The following is a 17,265-nucleotide window of genomic DNA, read 5'->3' as shown; positions in this document are numbered from 1 at the left end:
TTGTCCATATTATTGGGTTTCTGCTTGTTCCCGTAATTTTATGTTGCCATAACTAATGGCTTCAGTCATGGCTTGGTGGTAAGTGTGGTTTATTGCTGCAGCAGTACATCTATATATCTTTCCATTTTTCCCAGAAGAGGAAGTTATAAAAAATTGGATAGAGTTTTTCTGCAGCATTGCTATAAATTTCACAAGTTACACTCTGTGAGCTTTGGTGTTCTTCATAGTGCTGAATATTTTCAAATTAAAGAAACATGTTTTAAGATGTTATGCCTCACATAGAGTCCAGTGAAAAACTAAGCATACACTTTATGCTTTTTTACTATCCAGTGCTTCAAATATGAAGTTTAACCACTAATTATAAATTTACATAGTACTGTCACTGTGTTCCGCAGTAATAATAATTTGCAATCCAACTGATTGCAAAAACAAATTACCAAACCACACAAGACAGTTTATCTTATTTGACAAAACTATATTTCATAAGGAATAATGTTACAGTTCAAAGAGGTTTACATGTAGTGTCCTGCAGTAACCCTTTTACGGTTGCATCCTGCCTTTTAAATTACTAGTTTAGGAGATGAGTCCCACAACAGTCTCAGTAAAACCACCGTAAAAGATGTATTTGCGGATGAGTGCACTTTTCAATGTTTTCTTTCTGCAGATAAGAATACAAAACTTTGCACTTTGTCACCATATATGACAAACTACCATTTGTTCAACCACAGTAAATAACAAGCCCTGATTCGAGGTATAAAGCATTATGTGGGAGATTTAGAGGAAAACACCAAACCGTGAAAGAGTCATACATTTCAAAGTGTACATGCTCATACATATGTTGTATTACTTTCTAAACCCTATATTTAAAATTGTCTAGTGGCCTTGCCTTGCTAAAAAAAACATGTTGTTATCACAGAGGGTATAAGTACTTTAGTGCAAAAGACTGAGAAAAATAAACATTTGAAATTATGTACAACACTTTAGACAGGAACTGGAAAAGAGCAGTTGTGCAAATTAACCATAATAAAATAAATAAAGTAACCATGGAGTATAAAACTATTGCCAGTATTATTGACCTGATTTTATCAAGTCATGTACAGGCTTGTGACTTTATTGTGTTTTGTTATTTTTAAGTAGATTTCTTGACAGTTTTCCTTTCACATGCAGTCTAACAAATGCACATAATAAATGCTGGCATTTATTTCCTAAACATTTGGCAACTACAACCATTATTTCATTATCATGTTATGTGTACTTGATGTGCATCTCAGCTAATTCTTAATGTACAAGACCACTAGTCCTACCTACCTTTCCCTCTTTATCCTTTATGCGACCCTCTAATCTACAGCCTCCCTTTAATCATTTCCCCTATTGCTAACCTAATTTGCTGTCCTACTTGCATCTTTCTTTCAAACTCCAGTGGTGCTTCTCTTCCAGAATATCAAGGCCTAGCTCCATTTTATTTGTACCCTCTCCCTGCCAACTACCACTTGGACGGTTTCTTTCCGCCTTCTTGCTTGATTTTAAATTCTCAGGCTAATTTCTGCATTATGGTATATTTATTTCTTCTACCAATATTCTTTCTATTTGCTGTACATCACTTTACTCTTCTACCTTTGGTAATATCTATCTCTTTATTTCAATGTCTGCGAATCCCTATTCATCAGTCAGTCTGAACAGACCTAGTTTCCAAATATTTTTCAACTGAAATCCCCAGTTTGCTTACCATTCCTTCACTGTTATGACCCATAATTCCTTCACAAACACATCAGGAACAAGCTGTCAGGGGGTGTGATCAAGACGTCAGAAGACCTGCCAGTCAAGTGCTAATGCAATGCAAGCATTCGTTTATGCAGTGTCAGCTGATGTAGACACTACCTAAATGAATGTCCTCTGAAAGCAGCTAGTGGAAGTGGGTAAGTTTCTCACCATGTTTCTGCAGGTCCAAGGACTTTTTGTTTGTTTTTGGTTCTCAGCTTCTGAAAGGACCTTTTTTGTTCTTCACCTTTGGATTGCAGAAGGTACATTATTAGTATGGAAGTTCCCAGGGTGTCTATTGAGCAAGCTTTGAGCTAGCTATGACTCTGACTTCCCCATTTCATCTTTTCTGGACTCTGTCATACATCTTATTCTGCAAAAAGCCGCCCCCCCCTCCTTGTTTTCCTCTTCCCTGGTTCCTTTCTTTCACTCTTTCAGTTTGCTGCATCCTTCCCATAGGCTGTCTGCTCTACTCTTCCATACTACCATCTCCAATCCAAGCTCAATCTCTGCTTCTTAACCCTGGTCTCTTGTACCCTCTCCATTTTACTTTTATCAGCCCTTTAAACGTGTCATGCTTTCTTCCTTTCATTTTCACTTCCATTTTCGTGTATTTCTTTCTTACAGTTATCAGTCCCTGCAACAGTTTTCCTCAATTTTCTGCTGATACATGTTGCCAGCAGATATATCTCTCCCCTTTACTGTGTTCCTTCTACAGCAGCTCTACTCTTCTTACATTGTCTGACTCTTTCTGTTACATATTTGCTTTGCTATCGATGTGAATTTCATGGCATCCATGTCTTAATCACATAATAATATGGTTACAAATCAGAGACCTGATCATAATCCTCTGTGTTATGGCAGTTTGTCTAACAATCCATTGTGAAAATGTTTAGACAAGAAAGATTATGTACAGTAAACACACTATGGCTGTGGTAGTTTACATTATTGCAGTACAAGTTGCACTGATGTTTTTTTTTTTTTTTTTTTTTTTTTTAGGCAACAGTAATGGCTTACTATTGTTCAGGAAAAATTTGCTGCTAGATTTATTGTTAAGGTGCTTGTGCAGGAATTCTCTGAATTCCTTAATTCAAAAGTACCTGAATTTAAGTACAAATATGATTCTAGTATCAGCTCCAAATCATGAGAAGGACTATGCATCCATTTTATTTTTAAAGGTGGGCTGGACCAGTGCTATATTGCCATCCTGCTACTTCTTAAAGAGTATGTTTGTTCCCTAATTTGCAGTTTTGTTCTTAAAGATGGGAAGTGTCCCAGTTTTAGGGTTTTAAAAAATCAGCAGCAGATCAGAAAAGATGCCATATTTTCAATTGGAATCTAAGTGAGCTCTTTAATGAGGTTTCAGTGGTGTGTGTGTGTGTGTGTGTGTGGGGGGGGGGGGGGGGTCAGCCAATAAGGCAAATCTGAAGATCTTGTATTCAGCAGTCAGTGTCTTATGTTTATTGTAGGCAGAATGCATTGAAAGTAAGGACAGGCCATATATTCAAGTTTAGGTAGAAGACTATTATTGGCAATAGCTCTCCTGGCTGCAGGAGAAAACAGATGTGAGATTCTATAACAGAGTTTAACCTGTGCTAAGTACATTGTTTATAATATAGTTTGTATGGGTTGTGAGTGATAGTGAATGATTAAGGCCCCAGTGGCCTAATGGATAAGGTATTGGCCTCCAAAACCAAGAATTGTGGGCTCCAGTTCCAGCTGGGGTGATAAAATCTTAGACCTCTGTGGCATGGTGGATTAATGCAGTGGGCTGTAGGTGAGAGGGGCTCAGGTTTGAAGTATCATGCCTGTATGTTTGTACTGAGTAAACTTCATGAAACTGTGCATTTGAATCCCTGGTTATGAGGGGTGTGGGATCAGGGATGGGGAGGGAAACAATTATAAATGAGCAGATGAAGAGCAATACACCTCTGCAAAAAATGAACACATGTTCTACATTTTACATAACCTCCAAGTAAAGAAAAAGTATTAGTGGGATGTGCTACTCACTGCCCACCATGTATGGAATAGGCCAAATGTTAATTTGCATCGGTGAAGCTAATGGCTGTACAGCAGGACGCTGTACCATGCTTCACATTTTTTATTCATTTACTATACTGTTAGATAATCATGAAACTTAACAAACATGATTGTGCATCAGTCAATATCTTATGCAGGAAACATCATTGAGATGCTTACGGGAAAGGAGATTTAGCAAGGACGGTATATACAGTAGGGGTAAGTACATAGTGTGAAGATCTGCAAAATGACATGCTTGTATAGGACTGACACGTCAGCATACCTCTCAACCAGTCACATAGCAACAGACTCGTGTACAAATGTAGACAGAAACAGACACAATCAGGGACACTTTCTAAATATTATGATTATTGATCTGCAGCACTGAGAGCATATGTCAGTAAATTATTACACATGTTCTCTAGGAACAGATCTGTACAACTGTGATGATTGTCCCATTTTATATAAGGAACTCACCATCTCTTCCCCAAAAATGACCATGTGTTGATGGGGTTAAGAGGGACAGTGTTAAACCTGGAATTGAAATTGGGGGCAATCCTGCCCATTTGAGAGATCTGCATGACACATAAGCCACAATCCACACCTGCAAGAATCAAACCCATGCCATCAGTGTTGTCACTGACCTGTGTATTTACTGGTTGAAACACAGAAAGTTGTATCACACATGCATCCGTAGAACATGTTGAAAGGAAGTCTGCACTGTCAAATCCTAATGGGTATGCATCCCAACGAATAGTTCTGTATGGCTGACAAGATGTGTGGGAGCTCACTGTGACAAATGTGATACACTTAACTAAAGCATCCCTTGCTGACATAGGTATCAGCCATATGGATAGCAACACTTAAAACAAAACATCGTTATGAGTGGATTCCCTGCACACAGCTGTGTATTGCATGCATATGCCACATGTAATAGCAATGGATATTGTCTGAAGCATCTGCAATTTATATGTGAGTTACGAAGTGATCTATCAGAATGAATGGTACAACAGTTATGTGAGACTGATGGCAATTCATCAACTATGCCCATGTGCACAGAAAGTACAGCAGTGAAAAGTCTAATGTCAATGAGCAAGGAACTGTCACTGTGATATTGTACACACACCAAACAATATGTGGATGGGTTTATATCAGATGAACGAAAAATCCATTCATCGAATATGTAAAGATCGAAGCTTCATGGAAATCGAAAATGGTTTTGTGGGGTCTCAGTACAACGAGGATTAGGGTATTTGCCCTTTCTTCACTGTAGTGTGATCTTGGAGTTAGAATATATATTTAGCGGGGAGTGTGGGGGCGCAGCCCCCCACAATACCGATTTAGATTTCCATGATGTTTCGATCATTACGTATTCGATGAACAGATTTTTCGTTCATTTGATATAGACCCACATGGAGCACGCTCTGTAAGCACATGTCAAACCTCAACCAATGTGCTACATAATCACTGTCCCCCTAACATTGACAATGAAAATGTTATACTGCCATGAAATCCTGACATACATCCATATGTGTTCAAACAGAACTGATGTGATGTAGTGGTACATCTGTGACACAGTACAGTCACACTACAGCTGTACCTATGCTACAATTAGACTTCAGGCTGTAACCAGATATAACATTTGGTCTGAATCACATGTGACACAGTGGAACTGTTAACACAGTCATGTACCTATACCTATTTCAAAGCATTATATCAGTTGTGCATCATACGCTTATATGTTTATCAGTGAAATGTGAGTGTGAAAGCCCTGACACCATATGTGGACACATGACAACTGAGGTGGATGTGGCTCATGCAGAACAGTTACTGACACAAATGCTGACAGTCACACAATGCCGCTGGGCAACACCTGTATAATCCTTGTGAATAGCAACACAATAGTGCATATAATGAATTCCCCAAAGTTGCAAGTGAATCCCAATTTGTCATGTTTGTCTGTATTAACAGCATTATAACATGTAAATGAAACTAAGGTGTATGTGCCCATGTAATCTGTATGATATATTATTGTTGCATGTCAGATAACCCTTCCAGATGCGAGGCATACACACATGCACACCTGTGCCATGCTGCATCTGTCACTATGATGGCTGCATGACAACTGTGTAGAATATTGATATACTGCAGTACAAGAACACATGCTTTAGTAATGCAACAATATACATGGCATTGTCCGATGTCAACAGTCCTCAGGAGGCACATTACTACAGCTGTTAGGGTGGAGGGTGTCAGCAGTTTGAAACTCATCCAGCCACTGGTCGAGTTGTCCCTGTCTGTGCCTCTTAAGGTCACTGTAGTGGTGCTTACACTGCTCCCCAGGGTGTGGTGTGCCAGTCACACTAGAGACAGCCTTGGCTAGGCTGTTCCAAGTTGTCTCAGACTTGTACTGAGATACAGTACAGTCACCCTGCAGCAGCCAATGGCTGTAGCTCTTCATGTAGAGTGCAACAAATGTTTCTGACTCCTCCACATCCCACATCTGTGCCTAGAATTTGGCACCATCCTTCCCATCTCTCACCAAGTCTGCAAAGATCCGCCAATAACAGTTGAAATGTTTTCCCACCAATATGTGGTATTGCATTTTACAGCCAGTGTCCAAACACACACAATCATGCTGACTACATTTGGACAAAGGTAAGCAAAGAGAAACATTGCCATCAAAGAGAAAGGGAATATATGAAACAGCAATGCTGATGTCAGAGTTGGCATTGATTTAGGGCATGTGTGTTGCTGTAGCTTGTCGTACTTTGTCCACTGGTCAACACTGAATTGCTAAATGACTGGCTTTTAAGCCATGACTTTGGAGGGATCAGTGGGATATCTTGGCACATATTTTGTGGGGACTTACACAGTGTTAAAAGTTATTTGTACAATGGGGGATTCAAACCTATGTAAAAGGGAATGCATAAATTTCCACACAGATGATTATTCCTCATTGCCACAGAATTTGTGGTTGTTAACTATTGTCATTACAGATTTACAGCTTAAAAAGTAACTGGTGTGATATGTCAATTAGGCCTGTATGTGTTTGTGCTTACCTATTCCCAGGTATGACATAGGACTACTGTTTGACAATATACTGGAAATGGATACACTTGCATGACTTTAATAATAGAGTTTGAAGTTATGATACATACCTCACAATACATTTTGTTTTACAATTATACTTGGGTTATGGGAGGGGTGCATATGATTGTCAGTAAGCTATTGTGTCCATCAGAGATATGCAACTGAATTTTTTATTACATAATCATCATTGTCATGCTAAACCAGTTACACACACAATGCATATTATAAGTTAATTATGTGCATTCTAGCAGTAATAATACCTTTCTGTCAATCAACCTGCTATACATAGCTATTGGCATGTAATATTACCTTTATAATCAAATATTTGTGAAAAAATTATAGTAGGTCACCCATAATAAAAAAGTGCAGTGTCCTGTCTCATCAGTGTTTTAACCATGAACTAACTGCACTTACACCTGACGCCACAGGCAAAGGTAGGCAGCAGGTGTATTTTTCACACTCACAATTGTCCAGAGTGCTGGTGGCAGTGCATCACCCCTGACCCTGTTAGCACAAAGGAAGATGAACCAAATTAAATTTACAATGTTTTTCTTTAAGTAGTGAACCTTATTTGCAAATAGGTAGGCAATGCACACATGTAAAAGGCACTAGCAAACATATATTACTTGTGTAAAATTCCTTATGACCCTTCCTCAGTAAAAGTAGCTATTGTGGGACTCCAACCCCACTTCACCTATGTTCTCTTTCTTAGCTCAACATATTTAAACCTTGTGCCCCAGAGACAGTCAGACAACAGGTGCAATTTCTGCAGTTATTACCATCCATGTTGCTGTCCTCTTTGCAATGCCAATAAATGTGTTTGCATTTTGTAAGACAATTGAAACTAAATTTTCATTAAGCAGCAACCCATTCTTGTGCTATGCCACATGCTGCACACATGGAAAAAAGAAAAAAGAAAATAAAAAAGGATGAAAAAAGGGAACCAAAGGTCAAACAATTAGTTCTGGATTTGAACCATCAGAGTGCTGCACTTAACACGGCTGTAGAAAGTTCTCTCTGTTTGCTACAACCACAGCTTTGCAATTAGCTTTTCAATAGCAAACAAATCATGTGCATACAAGCAATTAACATTTCATACCCAGCAATAAACAGTTCATACCCAGCAATTAACATTTCATACCCAGCAATAAACAGTTCATGTGCATGCAGTTGAACATTATCAGTTGATTGTAAATGTGCACATAACATTTTTTAGTGGAATGAGTGATCACACATTATTTATGAATATGTTGGCAAAACTTCAGCTCTGCCTTCTCTTTGCATTCTGGAAATCATTCCCTTATCTCTGTTTTACTATTAGACATGGAATCTCTAGTGCATATCCTCTTGTTTTTCTTTCAAGTTATGATACAAATATATGGGTGTCAACAACAGTTTTAAGTAATGGCAGGAAACTGTGCTATTATGCCAAGGAAATATAAATGTGGGGTAAAAGCTCACTTCAGTTAGTTCCACACTTTATAAGTTTATCCTCACCTACACACCCACTTCAGCGAAGGGGTGTCTATGCATTACTGTGTTTTGCTTCAGTCAAAGTAATCATTCACAGTTGAAAGCTGTTAGAACCTAACAATTGCATTGAGGCTACACTATGTTACCATTTGCTACACAAAGTCAGAAGTTTGGTAGTCATCATTTCTAATGAGTTCATACCTCATTTGTATTGTGTTCTGAGGGCTGAATCTACACTGAAAGGTAACTGTGTAGCCAGAGAACTGGAAGGGGAGGAGACTGTTTTCAGTCATACTTATTGTTCCACTTGTCGAACTGTGGGGATAAGTTTACTTTTTTGGACTGCTTTTTCTATAGTGGGTATTTCCATTGCATGGGCCAGGTCATTTGGTAAACTGCATAAGTATATGCTACAGATGTCATGTCAGATATCAATGGCATTGCTGGACAACTTACACACATTCTACTTGGCTAATGGCTACATGTACAATTAACAGGCAGGTATCTGCCATTCATTCGTGGTCTACATTTACAAGTAACAGGCAGGTATCTGCCATTCATTCATGGTCTTACACATTTATTTTTCTGTCAAAGTTTCAACACTTACCTTGATAGTTCTGCAAGATTGTACTGGAGAGTCTACCCCCAATTTTTCCAGTTACCAAAACCGTTGATATTTGGGGCTGACTCTGTTTGATGTTAGCAGTATAGAGCAATTACATGGGAAAGTAAAGGTTGTGAACTTTACCTGGCATCAGTTTTACTGCATATATGTACATAGGATGAAAAGTCTATCCCTTAGGTAGTCAGCATGTGCACTATTCATTGCCTCTTGGCCAGGGTGAGAGCATACTGTGCACGCCTATGTCCACCTACACCCACAGCAGCTGGGGGTTCCCCCTCTTATTCCTCACCTGTGTGTGGATGTGGTGACCTTGCCAGTGGTGGTGGAACATTTGCTCCCAGCTTGTTTTGCAGCTGTTTTTGCAGAATGATATTGTGTACGATAGTACAGACCATGATAGTTTAGGCACAAGTACTAGGATCATACTGCAGAGCCCCACCAATGTATATAGGCACTGAAACCATGATTATACATGCTCTATGATATTTATTTTTTAAGCATGTGCCTCATTATAGTATTCCTCTACATTTCTGTTGGGTGTCATCAGCCATGGTTCAAATGCATACCCTGTATTCCTCAGTAAATGGCCTTATAGGATATTACACCTGAAAAACCTCTGGTAGTGCTGTGAGGTGTGCCTGATATGGAAGTGATAGTATCTGTCAGGGTTGCCATTACATGCATTCAAGATGATTCCCTTAGCATACAGATGACCTGGCAGTTAACGGAGTGAAACCCTTTTCTGTTTATATAGAACCTTTGTTGATCCTTAGGTGGTGCTTTGATCTTAATGTGCATGCAGTCTATGTCACACAAGACTTCAGGAAAGTGTGCTATGGGGTAGAACTCCTGCATAGTTCTAGCATGCTATAGCATAGCATTTAGGAATTGGTGTAGGATCTGCATGCTGATACCTGTAACACCTCCAGCATGTCCCCTATGGGTCATTGAAATGATCTTGTGACTAATATTCTAAGTGCTACACATACCTTGGTCTCCACAGGTATTGGTTTCCTTTGTTTGCTCTTGTTCTTACGTGAAGATGACAGAGGTTGCAGAGTTCCTAGAGTGTATCTCTCTATCTACCCTGTAACACTGTAGTATTTCCACCACATGCATACCATGAAAAGTTAAACAGAGTCTAAAAACCCTTCTCATCCTTGTCCAAGGTCTAGCAGCAGCAGCAGCACCATAGACTTGAGCCTGTTGCACATACACATGCAGAAGGAGAGCAGTAGCCCCTATCATTCTTTCTGTGTAGAGTAGTTTCTGAGACTGTGCTCCAATAGGTTTTGGAATACAAGGCAGAAGGCTGCACTAAGTGTACATTATTGCTTTATAGCAGCTTGCATTTGTTGATCAGCATACAGTTCAGCTGCTTATGCAGTAATTAGCATGCCATGATATTTACCATGTTTGCATGGCTGTACACTGCATACAAATCATCACGCTATTGTGTGCACGAAGCACCACAATGCAAACAGATTTTTAGTGAGACAAGTAGAGTTTATTGAATTTTCCCCAAATGTTTCATAGGAGAAGCTAATGATAAGCATTTCTACATCCAGTACCCCATTCCTGTCTTTATGGCAACATCATCCACTAACTGCTCTGCTCAAGCACATAAAGTTCACAATTATTGTCTTCCTTTAACATGAGGCTGCTATAATATAACTGTTTGGTAGTTACATCTAAAATAGTCACCCTTCAATAGGTGTATGCTAGTAGTTAAAACTAACCAATATTGTGCCAATACCTTTATGTACTAGTAAATAAACCTCAAACCAAATCCTTTTGCAGATGAATAATACAGAAACACTTAACACTTTATTAGGCAACACAGTTCAAACATAAACAAACAAGTATAAGCTTGAAAACTGAAATAAGAATATTAATATAAAAAGTTTTAAATGGGAAGAGAAAACGCTAACTACTACTAAATTATACTATTATTACCCATAAATGGAGATTGCTGTAGTTGAACTACTTCTGATTTGCATAATTATTTGGCAGTTGAAAGTGACACAGACAAAATACAAAAGCTTTAGTTTACCTACTCTGGAAAACCAGGTTGCGTTATTTTTCTTCTGTCATACATATAAAGATGCTTTATTGATCATAGACTTGTTTAAAAATCCCATTAAGTAAATAGTCCAAACAAAGAACAAACCATAGCAGACCTGGTTCTGCATGTCCTGCATTTTAGTACTTTTAAATCTAAATAAATTATTAAATCATTTTTCCTTTAAAAATAAAGCTTTTCAGAACACAGTTATATTCCAAAATGGGATGTACAGTTTTTCAACAGGAGTGTGTTTTTCTGAAAACAGTAGCATTCATGTATACACAGCTGCATCATCTCTGAAAGAACAATTATAAGTTTCACATACCTTTTCTATATTTACTATATCTGTTACCTCTTTTACTGTAACTAACAATTACAGACTGTATTGAAATACATACAAATGCAATAATATATAAAACAAAGGGATACATGTATCTGCTGTTACTGTAGGGTAAGGTAAAATATGCAGTCAGTTTACAGTCAACATTAGGCCAGTAAAAATGTATTATCGGTGGGGGTAAAGACATGCAGATAATAGGGGTATGTGACTCATTTTGTGGTGGATTTATGTAGGCTGCTTTCTTCATCTGCACTGAACTGTTTCAATAAAAAGCTTTAATAGGCCTCATCTAAATGAATTAACTGTGCTGTTGCTTTAAGCAACATCAGGTATTTTCTTCCAAAGCATAAGATTAGAAGCTGTGAAAGAAGTAACTTGTGCAAAGACTTTTTCTTATTCTGTGCAAATTTCATACCCTTGGTTGACTCAGTTATGGATTTTAACTTTTATGCCTGAAGTTAATCCTTTAGGGCAGTTCTGCAGCACTAGTTAATACAAAAAAGTCTGAGTATCGAAATGGAGAATAATGATTAAGTGAATTGTCTAACTAGGACTCATCTTACATTGAAGAGACCAAGGCAATGCTGCAATTAGCAAAAGTCAAAGTATAATAAATCTAAATGCTTTGTTCTTTAATACCTGAAGGACATAGAGGTTTGTAGTAGCAACCTGATAAAGAGTGAGTGGCTTCACTCAGTGTAAGGTAGCCTTATACCTTTTTGTTTGCTGTATCTGAATAGTTAGAAACTTAAACATTCTCCAACATGCTTCTATATCTTGATTCATGTAAACTTAAGGATGTCAACATATGCAAATAAATAAATGAATAAGAGGGAAAAAAATAAAGAACAAGAAATCAAACAGTTAAGTCAAGACAGCTTTAAAAATACACTGCCTCAGTGATATAATTGTGGCAAACAATGTTTTAAGTCATGTGCTTTTATTTAATATTTTGTGAGCTGAATAGAATTTTTTTTTATAAAAGTGAGTTTTATTTACATGTACTGCAAACAATGTTTTTTATTCAGCATTCCTTAATATCATTAGCAAGAGAAGAAATGTGTCGGTAAACAAGGTCATATGCATATGACAATTTTTGCTACACTATTATGACATTTGGTAAGATACTGATAAAGAAAGGAAACAAAAGAAGTTCAGAGATGGAAACCAGAAGTACTCCTACATGAATGGGTAGAGAGGGAGATAGGGTGGATCCTTCACAAACTGAACCAAATGTCTCTTTAGTGGTCTCTGAACCATTTAATGGCTTTCAGAGCAATGTCAATGTTTATAAGGTTTTATGAGTAGGAAGTGAACAGCCTAATTATATCAAACTCTTTGGTGAAAGCTACAAAGAACACAACAGCTCATAGGACTTTGATCATATTACTGAAGATTTGATCAGTGAGTACTAAACAGGCCATAATTACTTAGCTATTCTTGTACCCAATGGCATAGTCCCCCAGATTCACTATCTTTCCGTGGAGGACTAGCTTAGTCCTGCATGGAAGTGGCCATTTAGGAGCAGGATGGCATCATGCCATGCATATCAATAAAGGTGCACTGCCTGAGCTCCTAAATGGACACAGAGCATGTACGAGTACAGGGGGCAAGTCTGAGAGTAGAGCTCTCAGAATATACATGTCCCTGCAATCAAGAACAGCAGTTTAGGAGTAGAATGAGCAAGACCCCTCATAGGTGTTCGCATACCCCCAGCAACATCCCCCCAACTGTACAAGAGCAATAGTTAAAACATTAAATATAATTTTTTTTTATGAAACAGATTAAATGTAACTGTAGGTGCACAGGTTTGTCCATCACTTAGCTAAGATTAATGCAACTTAAATGGCACAAGAGGATAAAAAGCAATATATATGCAAATGAAGCAGTACAGCAATAGTGTAGTGAGCAGAGCATTCGTCTTACGAGCAGTCATTCATGGTTTGTGTCCCACCCAAGTACAATCCATTTTCTATGTCAAATTACTTTATGACTAATTTGTTTTGTTGCATAACCTACTAAATAACATATAGTTGCGAACTGGAGTATTCCATTAAATGCAGATGTGAGGTGTCATTGTCATAATGTTGTAAAGCCCACAGATAATCACAAGTGCCCCATACAGTATATGTACACAGGAATTAGGGATACAAATGGAAGGTAAAATGTGTAATGAATGATAAATCCATACAGTTTCCAAATCCACCACCTTCCCAAGAACCAGTTAATATTACTGTCTAAATTAGTGAGGTGGTAAGTGGGAGTATGCAGTAGTAAGAAAGAGTAAGCATATGTAAGCAGCTGTAAGCGGAAGTAAGCATATTTAAGCAGTAGTAAGCAAGTTTAAACACATTTGCGTGGGGGTAAGCAATGTGCACACAGGTTAAGCAATGTTGAAGCTAACTCTCTGTAAGCATATTTAATCGAAGGTTAGCATTGCTTACCCTCACGCAAACCCATGCAAACCCGCTTACAATTGCTTAAAAGTGCCTTAATCACTCTGTATGCAACAGCCGCTGTCCTGGCCAGAAACAAAATAAACAGCCTTTGCAGGTCTTGAACCCAGGACCCTGTATACTACAGTGACAGTAGTTAACCACTAAACCATCACAGCAATACATAAGACTTGAGGCATCACCAAACAGATCCTCACTATAGGAAAATCAAACTGAGCATGTGAAAGGAATCTATATACAGTTTTATGTTGTATAACCTACTACATAACATAAATATGTGAACTGGAGTACTGCAGTAAGCCCAGATGTGAGGTGTCATTGTAATCACCTTCTTCTTTCAGCTTTTCCCCAGTGAGGGGTCACCACAGCGGATCACCTGTCTGCTTATGACTGGCAGTGGAGTTTTATGGTGTCGAGTTGCTAGCCTGGCACCCAACCTTCCACAGAAGGCACACAAATGCACACACTCACACCTAGGGCCAATTTAGAGTGTCCAATCCACCTACAGCATGTCTTTAGGATGTGGGAGGAAACTGGAGCACCCAGAGGAAACCCACACAACCACAGGGAGGACATGCAGACTCCGCACAAAAGGCACCCCAGCCAAGGATCAAACCAGGGAACCTCTTGCTGTGAGGTGGCAACGTTAACCGCTGCTTCACCATGGCCACCCTTGAGGTGTCATTGTAATAAAGTGTTGAAATCCCTTAATAAACACAAGGACCCCATACAGTGTGCATACACATGAATCATGGATACCAAACACATATATAACATGTAATGAATAATAAATCAATGCCAAAAAGCAAATATAATGCAAATTAAATATTAAGCGATGCTAAGCATAGCACATCCCGGCTTAGTAGGTGTAAGCAATGTGTGGGCCAGTTAACTCAGTCTGCCCATTGGTATACCCTTTTAAGCAATGCCAACCTTAAGTAAGTAGGTTTGCCCATAGCTTTGCATTTTCAAAACTGTCCAATCATGGCAAAGTGCAGGAAATCGGCCCTATGTAAACCCAACAGGTGGGAATACATCTCATAACTGGATGCAGCTTCCCCCTGTAGGCACCATGTCTGGAATGGGAGAGGGTGTGTGCTTTTGGATGCAGTGCTGTTCATCCAGGAGTCCAGAGTCATGGCAGAACTCCTTGTGAAAGACCATGACCAGAGAGTGCTGCAGGGACAGTACCAAGGTTCCCAATACAAAGCAGAAGCCTGGGGCCATCTCACCAGTGACCTCACCAGTGTCACAGGCATACCCTAAACTGGTGAGCAGGTCAGGTATCACTATGCTGACCTGAAGTGAAGAAAGGGGGATCTCTTGGATCAGTGGATCCAAGAGGCTAGGAGGACAGGGGATGTCCCAGCCGTAAATATCAGACCACTACCTGTTTAATAATTGCCAGCTCATGTATATTATGGATAAGTATAGCTAAATATTCCTCTTATATCTTTCACAGTGGCAGGTGAGCGGGCTGAGAACCAGGAAGCCCATGCCTGTAGACTGCAGCGGTTGCAATGCGAGGCAGGTTGGAAATACTCTTGCATGTACTGACATAGGAAATACATTTAAAAGTAGTAGTAAGTTAATTGCCTGTATAAAATCTGCATTGATTAAGGCATGTACTGCATACACCAGAGAATAGGGCAGGAAGAGTCTCATATAGGTTGTATGCAAATAAAAGCATAATACCCTGACAATAAAGATCTAACTGCTGGACTGCATGTGTTTATTCTGGTATCATATGGTAATGTAGAGCTGCAATAACTTAATAGTACTGTTGTATTAAGCACTGTTACCCACACTGTGCTACATAAATAAAATGTGCAGGAATGTTTGTATATGATTGTTGTAATCCCAAGAGGTCATATAGTACAACTGAGAGAGACTTAGACAGAAAACAGTGAAAAGACAGACAACAAAATCCAAATAGCACACTCAACTGCAACGTGAAGTGTTGTATTTTTTGCACACACAGCCATGGTTCGAATCCTGGGAGTGGTAGTAAGATGTATGTAGAATCATACCCCACAACTGTACAGATATGTCCAGAATGTCCAGTAAATCTGCCCATATCTGCTGCCTGTCACCCTGTCCCCCTGGCAAATTAGTGGGATGAGCCCAGATGTTTAGGCAGCAAACAAGACATACAGCTGATTGTCAGACATCTATAAGAACAATCCTGTCACTTTAGCAACTCCACAAAATGTTATGAGAGTAATTAGCCAAGTATGTCCCATTTCCACCCTCATGTTGTCAAGCTGTGACCAGAGTGGGTACAGTAACGGAGTGAGGCGTATGTGTATAATACTAATGTGGAATCTGATAATTTGTGTGGCAACATTCAGGTAGTGCTAATAAACATTGCTCCCACAGGTCTGCCAGATATGAACACTGTGCCAAGAAATAAAAGATTGGTATCCTGTACTGGTACTGTTTAGTCTGGTATTGCATGGCATTGTTAGTGTTGCAGTTGCTCTGAATAATAAGGTATTACTCCTCACCGTCACTCACACCATACTACATAATACAACTGTCTAGGACATCCTGTATAAGAGAGTTGCAATTACAAGGTCAGAATGTAAAGCCACAGGAGAAGTATAGACAGAAATCAGACAAGAGATACACAGCAATATCTATATACCACACTCAACTGTGATGGATAGTGTTTTATTTTTAGCAGACACAGCCATGGTTTGAATCCTGGGAGTGGTAGTAAACTGTATGCAGAATCATACCCCACAAGTGTACAGAATTGTCCAGAATGTACAGTTAATTGGCCAATATCTGCTGGCTGTTTACCCTATCCCCCTGGCATATCAGTGTGCTAACCTCTGACATGTAGGCAGCATTTCATGTCATATAACTGACTGTCAGATCTGTATATATTTGGAAAATGTCAATGAAAATAAACCTGTCATTGTACAATTCACTAAAGGTTTAAGAGGGCAATAGTTGAAATATGTCCCAGTTCACCTGCATGTGGTGAAGACATGCCCAGAGTGTGTACAATAAGAGCTGGACAGATATGTGCGTAACATCAACCTTGAATCTGAGAATATGTGTAGAAACAGGTAGTGTTAACAAATAAACCTCCACAGGTATACCAGGTAAGAGACGTGTACTGCAGGTAAAACTCAGTTCATGTATATAGTTGTCGACATCCATGCCAGTGTCCAAACTAAGGTGGTAGGGTAGTGTACTAATACCTGTAAGGTACAGATCACAGCACTGACTAGGAAAGTAAAGCAGACTACAGGAATATACTAGTTGTTAATTGATATCTCCCCCCCACACCATATCTGCAACAATAAACTAAATACACAACTCAGTTGGTATGTGCTGCATTAAACTACTGTTGGGACATATGTCCTATTGTTTGATAATTATTTAAATTTGTTTCTATGCATGTGCCATGTTGAAATACTCCCAC

Source organism: Protopterus annectens, chromosome 1.part2 (genome assembly GCF_019279795.1).
Source record: "Protopterus annectens isolate FY-2018-M chromosome 1.part2, PAN1.0, whole genome shotgun sequence".
NCBI classification, from domain to species: domain Eukaryota; kingdom Metazoa; phylum Chordata; order Ceratodontiformes; family Protopteridae; genus Protopterus; species Protopterus annectens.
The sequence above is the reverse complement of the archived record's forward strand: the minus strand, read 5'-3'. Positions refer to the sequence as shown.